Genomic DNA, 10,369 nt, shown 5'->3' with positions numbered 1-10,369 from the left:
TAAACGGCCTTGGCCCATTGTGTTTCGGGTGTAGGACTTGAACCGCTTTAAACAGGAGAAGCTCCTTTCTACACCTGCAGATGTAGCTCCAATTGTTGCCACTAATAAGAACAGTTTGTAAAGCTGAGGCATTGCACTGTCCAACTCCATGTCTTTAAGGAAGACCAAGTAATCACACAGCTTTCCCCTGTTACCCTGCAAGTCCTAATCTGAATACAGGACTTGAAGTTCTGACCTCAGTCTCCCTGAATCAAAGTGATGGCCATAACTTTTCAGGACACTTTGGAAGGCCTCCTCTGGAAATACTTGTCTCATGTCATCAAATTTCTCTGGATTGGCTAATTCTAAGGAGAGCATGCTTTCCAAATTAAAAAAAAAACGTTGAGGAATCTGCTCCCAGATGTTATCAAGGATGGCCATGTACAGATTTCTGTATCGCTCTTGGGGATCCTGTAATTGGGTCAGACGGCGCTTTCTCATGGGCTCATCTCGTGGGTCTGATGTGAGATCTGCTGTTTTGGCATAAACGGCTTGGAAAGCCCTCTCTGACCTCTTCTCTTTGACAAATGCAAGAAGAGATTCAATTCTTTTCAGCAGCCCAATCATAGGTCTGTGCCACAAGCTTATCCTTAAAATTGTAGCCCTGCATGTTCTCATTTAATATTTCAAAAACGGACATGGCATCTCGCCCCCCAGAAACAGCAAAAAAATCCAATAAAGCGCTCCTGAATTTTACCTGCACTATCCACATAGCGAACAATGACAGAGAGTTGGGCACGACAGGATATATCAGTTGTTTCATCCACCTGCCATCCAAAAAAGGGAGCATCCTGAATTTCATCTCTGATCTGTTCAGAAATGGTGGCTGCAAGAGCAGAGATCAAGTCATTTTAAATAGTATGGGACATACCAGAAAACACAGTTGAGGACTTGAATTGTGTGGACAGGACAGAGTCATATTTAGCTAATGTTTCTGTGAACTTCCTGTAATTCCCCTTGTTGGATGATTTACTACTCTCATCATATCCCCTAAATGACAGCTCCTGCCGGCCTAGCAAGGATGTCACATCAATAAGGCGGTTTAGGAAGGCCCTGTTTTGTTTGACTGTTTCATTATGTTTAGCCACTTGAATGAGAGCACCTTCATTTATTGCATGCTTAACCCTGATCCTTCCCATGCAACCTAATCGTGCACATGCACTCACATGTTCATTGCTTTTTCCATGTCTTTTATATGCCCTGTCAAAGTTAGACAGATCTCCAAACCCCACCTTTGACCAAACAACACATCCGTGAGACGCATGGCCAGCAGTACATTTTATTTGTCACAGCACTTCCAGTCAGCCAGCTAACTTTGTCATACCAGGAGAGCTGAAAAGACCTGTTATTTTTCCCTATCTTTTGCACTAAATCAATCTTAGGTGTTGATCTGCCCTGCTTTTTCCTCGTAAGCAACACTTTAAAAAGGCTTCGCCAAAATCAGGTCGACAATATTAGGACTGTCTGCCATCGTGTGCACTATATGAATGAATGAATGAATGAACGATCTAAAAAAAAATTTTTTAACTCTGTAAAAGTAAAACAAGGAATGTGGTGTGTAATTTTGTGAAATGTATGATGAAAATCAAGCAATTTCGCCAAGCAAATATAAAGAAATAGGTTGCATCAGTTTTTATTTTGACTGAACTTTAGAAATCTGCGATGGGACTGAGTGCGAATAGCTTCAGCGATTCCTTTTAGTACAAAATCGCTGTCAGTCAAAAGGAGATGCAATCTTTCGACAGACAGACCCTCCAATCATCACACAGAAGCTCGGAGTCCAGGCCAGCCCACCCCTCATTTGCTCCTCATTCACCCCCAGAGACGCTGAGCGTCCGTGGGCGGGACATAATCGCAGCACTGAAAAAAAAAACATTCAAAGCAGCTGCATTGAAGTCAATGGACGCTGGGCTTCAACGGGGAAATGCACTGTGACGCTACGGGAATGTATGAGAAGAAAATCAAGTCAGCCGACCTGCTATATCTAACTGATTCTGAACGAACTCGTCTTTGAGATGAACGTTTTCTAACGCATTTTTTGTCAATAAAATGCTAATACAATAGTACATAATTTGACCATTAATTTTGTGACATTATAGGGGAAGCTGAGCTTAATTCCCTTGCAGTCTTAAAGAAATCGCCACTGCTCCATGTCTTTGGACGTTGTGCTAATGTGGAATTTAAAAGGCAATCTGTGGCTTCGCTAATCGTGTACTGGATCTGGATCTGGAACCGCTGGTTGAATCACATCCCTCGGCTTAAATGTAGCTGATTGGAATGTGGGTTGTTATAACATTGACACAGTGCTCCAGTACGACACAGAGCTTCTCTAGGTTTAATTTATGTGACAAAATGTTGCGTTTTACGTTCTGGGTTTCATCAGATTTTTATGTTGTATGTCTTCATCTGTGTCAATTTTCAAACACATAGAAATAAACTAAAATTGATAATATGGGATACTGCATCTTATTTTAAAACTTTTAGGCATTTCCATGTGAAAGTCTGTGAAATTCAATACTATATGACTATATGCTGTTTTAAATTCTTAGTCAAGTCCCTACAGAATCTGGAGAGTTATAACTAGCTTGGTAAGAGGCAATTGTCTACTTTTTAAATGCAGTTTTTAATTAGTTATTGGCTTCTAAAGCCATTAACACTGATCTGTCCTCGTGTAGTGAGGTACATCGTGTACATACTTTTATACACACCACTGGATTTTTGGTGAAGTTTGTCTAACATTTCTGGAAGGAGAGTTCACGCTCTGTAACAGTCAAAGGTAAAGCTGAGAAAGACTGGAGAAAAGGGTGTTTATACAGTTGTGTTCAAAATAATAGCAGTGTGTTGAAAAAAGTAAAGCTCCATATCCATATAATAACTTAAATCATATAAATGCATTGGACACCCCACACGTTCTATTCTGAATCACAATATGAAGAAAAATGGGCTAAATGTTTTATTAGTTTTACGGAAAGTGAAGAAACACAAATATTTTTTTATTTTATTTTATTTTTCCTTTATTTAACCAGGGGAAATCATATTGAGACTATAGTCTCTTTTTCAAATGGTCCCTGGCCAAGAAAGGCAACACTTTAAAGTTTAAGTAAAAATACTAAAAATAGAGAAACCTCATCTACAATACACAAAACATATCATACAACATCACATAATACAGATCATAACCACACAACCAGACAACAATAAAGATTAAATGCAACATCAAACAAAATATAAAACAAAATAATAATGTAACAACCAAGACATCACATGACAAGTAGTATAAGCAACCACAAGCACGGAACAGACTATATACAGTCACATTCATAGCTGAAAGTCTCTGTGAGATATGATTTAAAATCATTAAGTGTAATAAAAGAGCTTAGTTTCAACTGTTTCTGCAAAGCATTCCAGGTTGAAGGGGCATTGTAACGGAAGGCAATTTTACCAAATTCAGATTTTACAGCAGGCGTAGTAAAAAGAATACTATTTTTTGACCTGAGATTGTACTTGTTTTCTATAAAAGAGAATATTGATAAATAAGAAGGCAACAATCCCATCACAGCTTTATAAACAAAGATAAGCCAGTGATGCTGTCTACGAATTGAAAGAGGCGGCCAACCTGATAGACTGTATAAATTACAATGATGTGTGGAAAACTCAGCCTTTGTGACAAAACGAAGGGCAGAATGGTAAACAGAATCCAGTGAACGTAAAACAGACTTTGATGCATGCATATAAAGAATATCTCCATAGTCTAAAACAGACAAAAAGGTAGCAGCCACAAGTTCCTTTCTTATTTTTAAATTAAAACAAGCCTTATTTCTATAATAAAAATGTAACTTAACTCTCAACTTTTTCACCAAGTTATCTACATGGGGTTTAAAAGAGAGCTTTTCGTCTAATAAAAAACCCAAATAATTATAATACGGCACTCTTTCAATTTCCTGATTATATATAGTGACAATTTGAGGCAAATCCTGGGCATTGAAAAAATGAGAAAATAACATAAATTTAGTTTTTTTTTTTTTTATTTAATACCAATTTTAACTAAAGTAGATTTTTTGTAAAGCTGTAAAAGCATCCTGTAATTTTGTTAATGCCTCATAAGGAGATCTAGCCGTACTGTATATGATAGTGTCATCAGCATAAAGGTGTACAGCTGCATCGACATGTGTACAAATATCATTTATGTAGATTGTAAATAATAGAGGCCCTAATATGGAACCTTGGGGGACTCCAACTATTAATTCTGCCTCCCTTGACATAATGTCTTCACATGTGACACACTGATATCTGCTGGATAGATAATTTTTAAACCACTTGATAGCATTAGCAGATATCCCAATTTTAGACAGACATTTTAGCAAAACAGTATGATCAACTGTATCAAAAGCTTTCGAAAGATCAACAAATAATGCTGCACATGAATGTTTACAGTCAATAGCACTGACAATATCATCAACTACCTTAATGGCTGCCGTGGTGGTGCTGTACCCTTTCCTGAAACCAGATTGAAAAGGAGTGAGGATATTATGTACTGTTAAAAATTCCTTTAGCTGATCACTAACCAATGACTCAAAAATTTTGGCTAGTACTGAGAGTTTTGAGATAGGACGATAATTGTCCATAATAGATGGATCCCCATTTTTAAAAAGTGGTGTTACATGCGCTATCTTCCAAGATTTGGGTATAATATTTTGTTTCAGAGATAGATTAAAAATATAAGTTATCGGATCAACAATAATGTTAGCTACAAGTTTCAGAAGAGAAGGGTCAAGCCCATCAGGTCCAGCAGCTTTTTTACAATTTATATTTCGCAATCCAAATAAAACCTTTTCCCGTGAAATTGGCTCAAAAGTGAAGAGGTCCGTGCAAGTACTGGGGTGAAATAACCCTGGAGATGAAAGATGGTCTACTTCCGACTTAAAAAGAAATCCGGCAGAGGCAAAATGGTTATTAAAAACATCAACAATATCTTTTCTATCAGTAATTTGCTCATTATTAACATTTACAAATTTAGGAAAAGTTGAAAATGAAGAATTTTGTAATGTTTTCATAGAATTTATAATTTTCCAAAACTTAGCTGGGTTTTTTAAATTTCTCGTTGTCTCATCAAGATAGAACTGTGACTTAGCTTTACGTATTTGTGTCGTGCATTTATTTCTTAATTGTCTAAAATTTAACCAATCATTGTTTTGCTTTGATTTCCTTGCCTTTGCCCAGGCCAAATCCCGTTCATGCAAGAGAGTGGATAATGCGTCAGAAAACCAGGGATTATTCCTCCCCTTCACTTTGAACTTTCTCAGGGGTGCATGTTTATTTAAAATACCCATGAATGAATCCTTAAAATATGACCATGCCAGTTCAACATCAGGAATTAAACAGAAATATAAGTCTGTTCAAAAAATAGCAGTCATCATTCATCTTTACAAAGTGATAAATTTACGATTTAAACAAAAATGGTTGAAGTTTAATTTTAATTGTGCATCTCTAAACTAATATTTAGTTGTATAACCATGCTTTCTGAGAACTGCTTCACATCTGTGACAATTTTACTACACGCCACAATTCCTCTGGATTTCTTGGTTTTGCCTCAGAAACAGCATTTTTTTGTCAGGCCACAACTGTTCTATTAGATTAGGGCCTGGGGATTGGGCGGGACACTTCATATGATCAATCTTGTTGGTCTGGAACCAAGATGCTGCTCGCTTACTGGTGTGTTTGGGGTCATTGTCTTGTTAAAACACCCATTTCAAGGGCATTTCCTCTTCGGCATAAGGCAACATGAACTCTACAAGTATTCTGATGTACTTAAATTGGTCCATGATCCCTGAATTGTGATAAATGGGCTCAACACCATAGTACGAGAAGCATCTCCATATCATGATGATTGTGCCTCCATGCTTCACTGTCTTCACAGTGTACTGTGGCTTGAATTTAGTGTTTGGGGGTCACCTGACAAACTGTCTGCAGGCTCTAGAGCCAAAAAGGACAATCTTGCTTTCATCAGTCTACAAAATATTGCACCATTTCTCTTTAGGCCAGTCAGTGTGTTCTTTGGTAAACTGTAACCTTTTCAGCACGCCTTTTTTCCAACAATGGGACTTTGCGGGGACTTCTTGCTGATAGCTTGGCTTCACATAGCCGTCTTCTAATAGTAACAGTACTCACAGGTAACTTTAGATGTTCTTTGACCTGCTGGAACTGATCATTGGCTGAGTCTTTGCCAGTTTAGTTATTCTTTGATCCATTCGAATGGTAGTTTTCCATTTTCTTCCATTTTCTTTTTCTGGTTTTGATTTCCAGAGCAGCCTATCATTTTCTGCAGTCCTTTGTAATGTTTTTTTTATTTTTTTATTTTGAATCAAAGTACGCTGTTGTTCTGAACAATGTTACCCATTTTACTCTGATTTTCAGAGGGAAATGCACAGGACAACATTTTCTGCATTTATCCTTAAATAAGGGGAACTTGTTTGACACCTGTTTTTCACAGAATAATTCACCTCTCTAATTGAACTCCGCACTGCTATTATTTTAAGCACGCCCCATTTTTAAGCACCCCCCATTTCAATTAATGATTAAATTACACAGAATCAGGTGCATCCAATCATGTCTGTTGGGTCTGTTGATTTTCTATTACTCCACTAAACCTACAAGAAAAATATTTACCATGAAGAAATATAATTTCTCCCAAAAACAATTATTGATCTGGTTACTGATGTTGGACTGCTATTATTTTAAACACAACTCTAGATGCTATAAAGTAAGTGGAAATGAGTTTCAAAAATGTAAGGAAATATGTATAAATCAAGATGAACAGATAGTCCCTGATAAACAAGCCAAGGGCGAGGGAAAAACTCCCCAAGATGGCAACAGGAAGAAACCTTAAGAGGAGCCAGACTCAACAGGGAACCCATCCTCATTTGGGTGATAACGAATAGCAGGGAGACGTGTTTAAGTTAATATGGAGTCCAGTTTGTTATTGGAGGCTCAGATACAAACCTGTTTATGGGAATTTCAGTCCTGATGTACTGAGCGACTGCAGTCACAAGACGTCAAAGAACCATCTTCATGGTCAAGTGGAACGTCTTCAGTCACCACACCCATTTTTCCTCGGATATTTCGTGCCTTTATAAATGGCCTGTATGGCATAAAACAAACAAAAAACTGCAGGACCTAAATGTAATTCCTACACCACTAGATGTCCCTGTGGTGCTAATGCAGAGACTCCCTCACTCAGTACTTCGGTGTGTGTGACGGACGGCTGGCCCATATTAAGACAAAGACCATATTAAGACAATGGGAGATCACGAGTCTTCTGCGAAACACTGTGAACTTTGTCACGTCTGTTTGTCGAGCGATAGAGGGTTCTGGATGCAATGTGTGCCCAGTGACGCAACAGGTTTCACCTGGAAAATATCATTCCAGAGCATAAATGTAAGAAATTGCATATAGAATGAATGAGTTACAGCTGTAAGACAATGTGTGTGTGTGTGTGTGTGTGTGTGTGTGTGTGTGTGTGTTAGTGAGAAGAATAAAGACGGTATATAAGAGTTATACAGAGCTGTGATACAGGGAAAGGGGTGGAAGTGGACGTGGTGGTGGACAGTTTGAGGTCACAGGGTCAGGACGGGTAAACAGGGTCAGACATGGTAAAGAGATAAAACGTTTAATCCTAAGAAGTTTTTAGCAGTAGATCTGGAAAGATGATGACGCGATGAACATTTGTGTCGAACATGTACCTGAAACACTGAACTCTGATTAGGTACATGCACACCAAAACCTGCTAATTAAATTACTGACTAAACTAAAATAAACTAGGTTAGTAACTAGTTCTCTCTACTCTTTTGCTGAAATGTGTGTTTACTGCCCATGCTTACTTTCAGCTTAGACCTTCAGCGTTACAATTTTAAATAGTTACATGTGAATTGTACAACTCCTTTAGTTATATTTCCTTTTTTTCCCCTTTTTTTCAATTTGTTTAATCACTTCATAGTTTATTTAGCCCTTGCTTTAAGTATAGAACACTCCTGAGGTTCCCACCCTGAGGTTGAACACTTCACAGTAAGTTCAATCATCAAAATGTTTTGTTTCTGTTCTAACACAGAGAGATTTGTTCATAATTATTTATTTGCATATAATACATCATACCTTTTTAGCCTTTTTTTTAAACGTTCATGAAATAAGTCAATTCCTCATATCAGTCAGTAATCATATTTGTCACATTCATCTATGTGGTGGTTGCCTGGTGGTTTGTTTATTGTTTTTACAGATGCAGACCCTAGACTAGGCAGAAGATTACCACCTAAATGTTACCAAAACAGTGATCTCAGAACCAGCCTTAACCATTTCCTTGATTTGATCTTCTATTCTATCGGACTGCCCAGGCCAGCCTTCACTCCCCATGTGCATCAGTGAGCCCTGGCCATGGTTGAGACCATGTCTCCAGTTCACTGGTTTTCCTTCCTTCAATCACTTTTGGTTTGTCCTGACCACCGCAGACTGGGAACATCCCACAAGACCTGCAGTTTTGTAGTTGCTCCGACCCAGTCCTCTAGACATCACAATATGGTCCTTGGCAAAATCACTCATATCCTTAAGCTTGCCCATTTTTTCTGCTTCCAACACATCAACTTCAGGAACAAAGATCTACTTCCTGTCTAATATATCCCAGCCACTATTGTATATATCTCCAATGAGATATTGAAAATGTAGCTACTGTGAGAATGTAGCTAAGGCTCACTTGCTCACTTGGACATGCACATGGGGAGTGAAGTCTGGCCTGTGTAGTCTGATCCAATCCACAGTGCATCACTGTTTTGGTGGCAAAAGGGGACCTACTTAATATTAGGTGGGTGGTCATGATGTTACGACTGATCCGTGTTTAGTATGTTAACAGTATAAATCACTTGGCCCGGTGCTCTATTTGTCTCCGTTACAGTCCACCATCAGACTGACCAACAATTCATTCTTTTGTTCATTTATTTTGCCACTTTAATTGTCACTTCTCCAGTCTGAAAAGACTGATACAAATAGAATTGATCTTAAAACTTTGGATGTCTTGGCAGCTTCCGCATGTATCTGCACAGACTCATTGAGCTCAGCCTACTGCCTTATAAGATAAATATTGCTTATCGTTTCCATTTTATTCCACTTCTGCCTATCCTAATGTTTTTAAATTCCTCATTCTGTGGTTCAAAGCTCCATTATTAATATCTCGAGCTGCATTCACAAAGCTGAATTGCAGTCTTCTCATTACATTACTCCACCACTAGGTGTCCCTTACATGCTCTAACAGGCTTTGGTGTGTGTGACGGACGGCTGGCCCATATTAAGACACGGGATGGAGTGTCCATATTAAGACAAAGACCATATTAAGACAATGGGAGACGGCGAGTCTTCTGCGTAACGCTGTGAACTTTGTCTGTTTGTTCAACGATAGAACATTCTGGACGCAAGTTGTGCACACGGTACATTTCCACATACAGGATGAGTAAATTAACACAGAACTAGATCAGACCAGACTGTCCGTGTGTGTGTGTGTGTGTGTGTGAGAGAGAGAGAGAGAGAGAAGAATAAAGATCATAATGTACGATCATTGTGATTGAGGAACGGTGTGTAAGTAGACGTGGTAGTGTTGAGATCATGGTCAGGGTGTTGGACGGGGAATTAGGACAGGAACCCGGTAAATAATCCTATAATGAAAAGCAGTGTGTGTGCTGTAGCTAAAAGGAATAAAAGTGATCGGTCCTCAGAACAAAAGGATCTGAATATAATATACTATATATCGAGTGTTTTATACTCAATTCCATATTTTTCTTTTGATTCTGTAAGCTGCTTTGCGACAATGACCATTTTTAGACATGCTATATTGATAACATTTAATTTAATTATGTTAACTGTAAGTTTATATTAATATGCCCCTTCTGGCTTGTTATCATTTCCATAATAGTGTCTCACACAGGGATGATATAGATATAGATATGGGGAATTCTTCTGTTTTAGGACGTGATTATTAACAGTTACGCCATTTCTTACATGCTATTTAAAGTGACTACAAGAATTCTTCTCTTGATAAGTGTGCCTCAATGCAGTGACCATTTCTCTTTCAGGAAATATTTCTTCATTTTCATAAGTCATGCTGAAACAGAACCTTCGATCACTTTTTAGTTGCTGTAAATAACTTCAAATCAACCTGGTACAGAAAGGAGTAGATGAAGCGTGACGCCGGATCCAGTAGAACTCTTGCGTGAGGGGTGTGTGAGGGAGGAGTGTGCTCTGTTCTTTCTTCTTATCAAAACCCTGAGTGTGTGATAACAACGAGGACATCGTA

This window comes from Clarias gariepinus, chromosome 28, assembly GCF_024256425.1.
Source record: "Clarias gariepinus isolate MV-2021 ecotype Netherlands chromosome 28, CGAR_prim_01v2, whole genome shotgun sequence".
NCBI classification, from domain to species: domain Eukaryota; kingdom Metazoa; phylum Chordata; class Actinopteri; order Siluriformes; family Clariidae; genus Clarias; species Clarias gariepinus.
The sequence above is the reverse complement of the archived record's forward strand: the minus strand, read 5'-3'. Positions refer to the sequence as shown.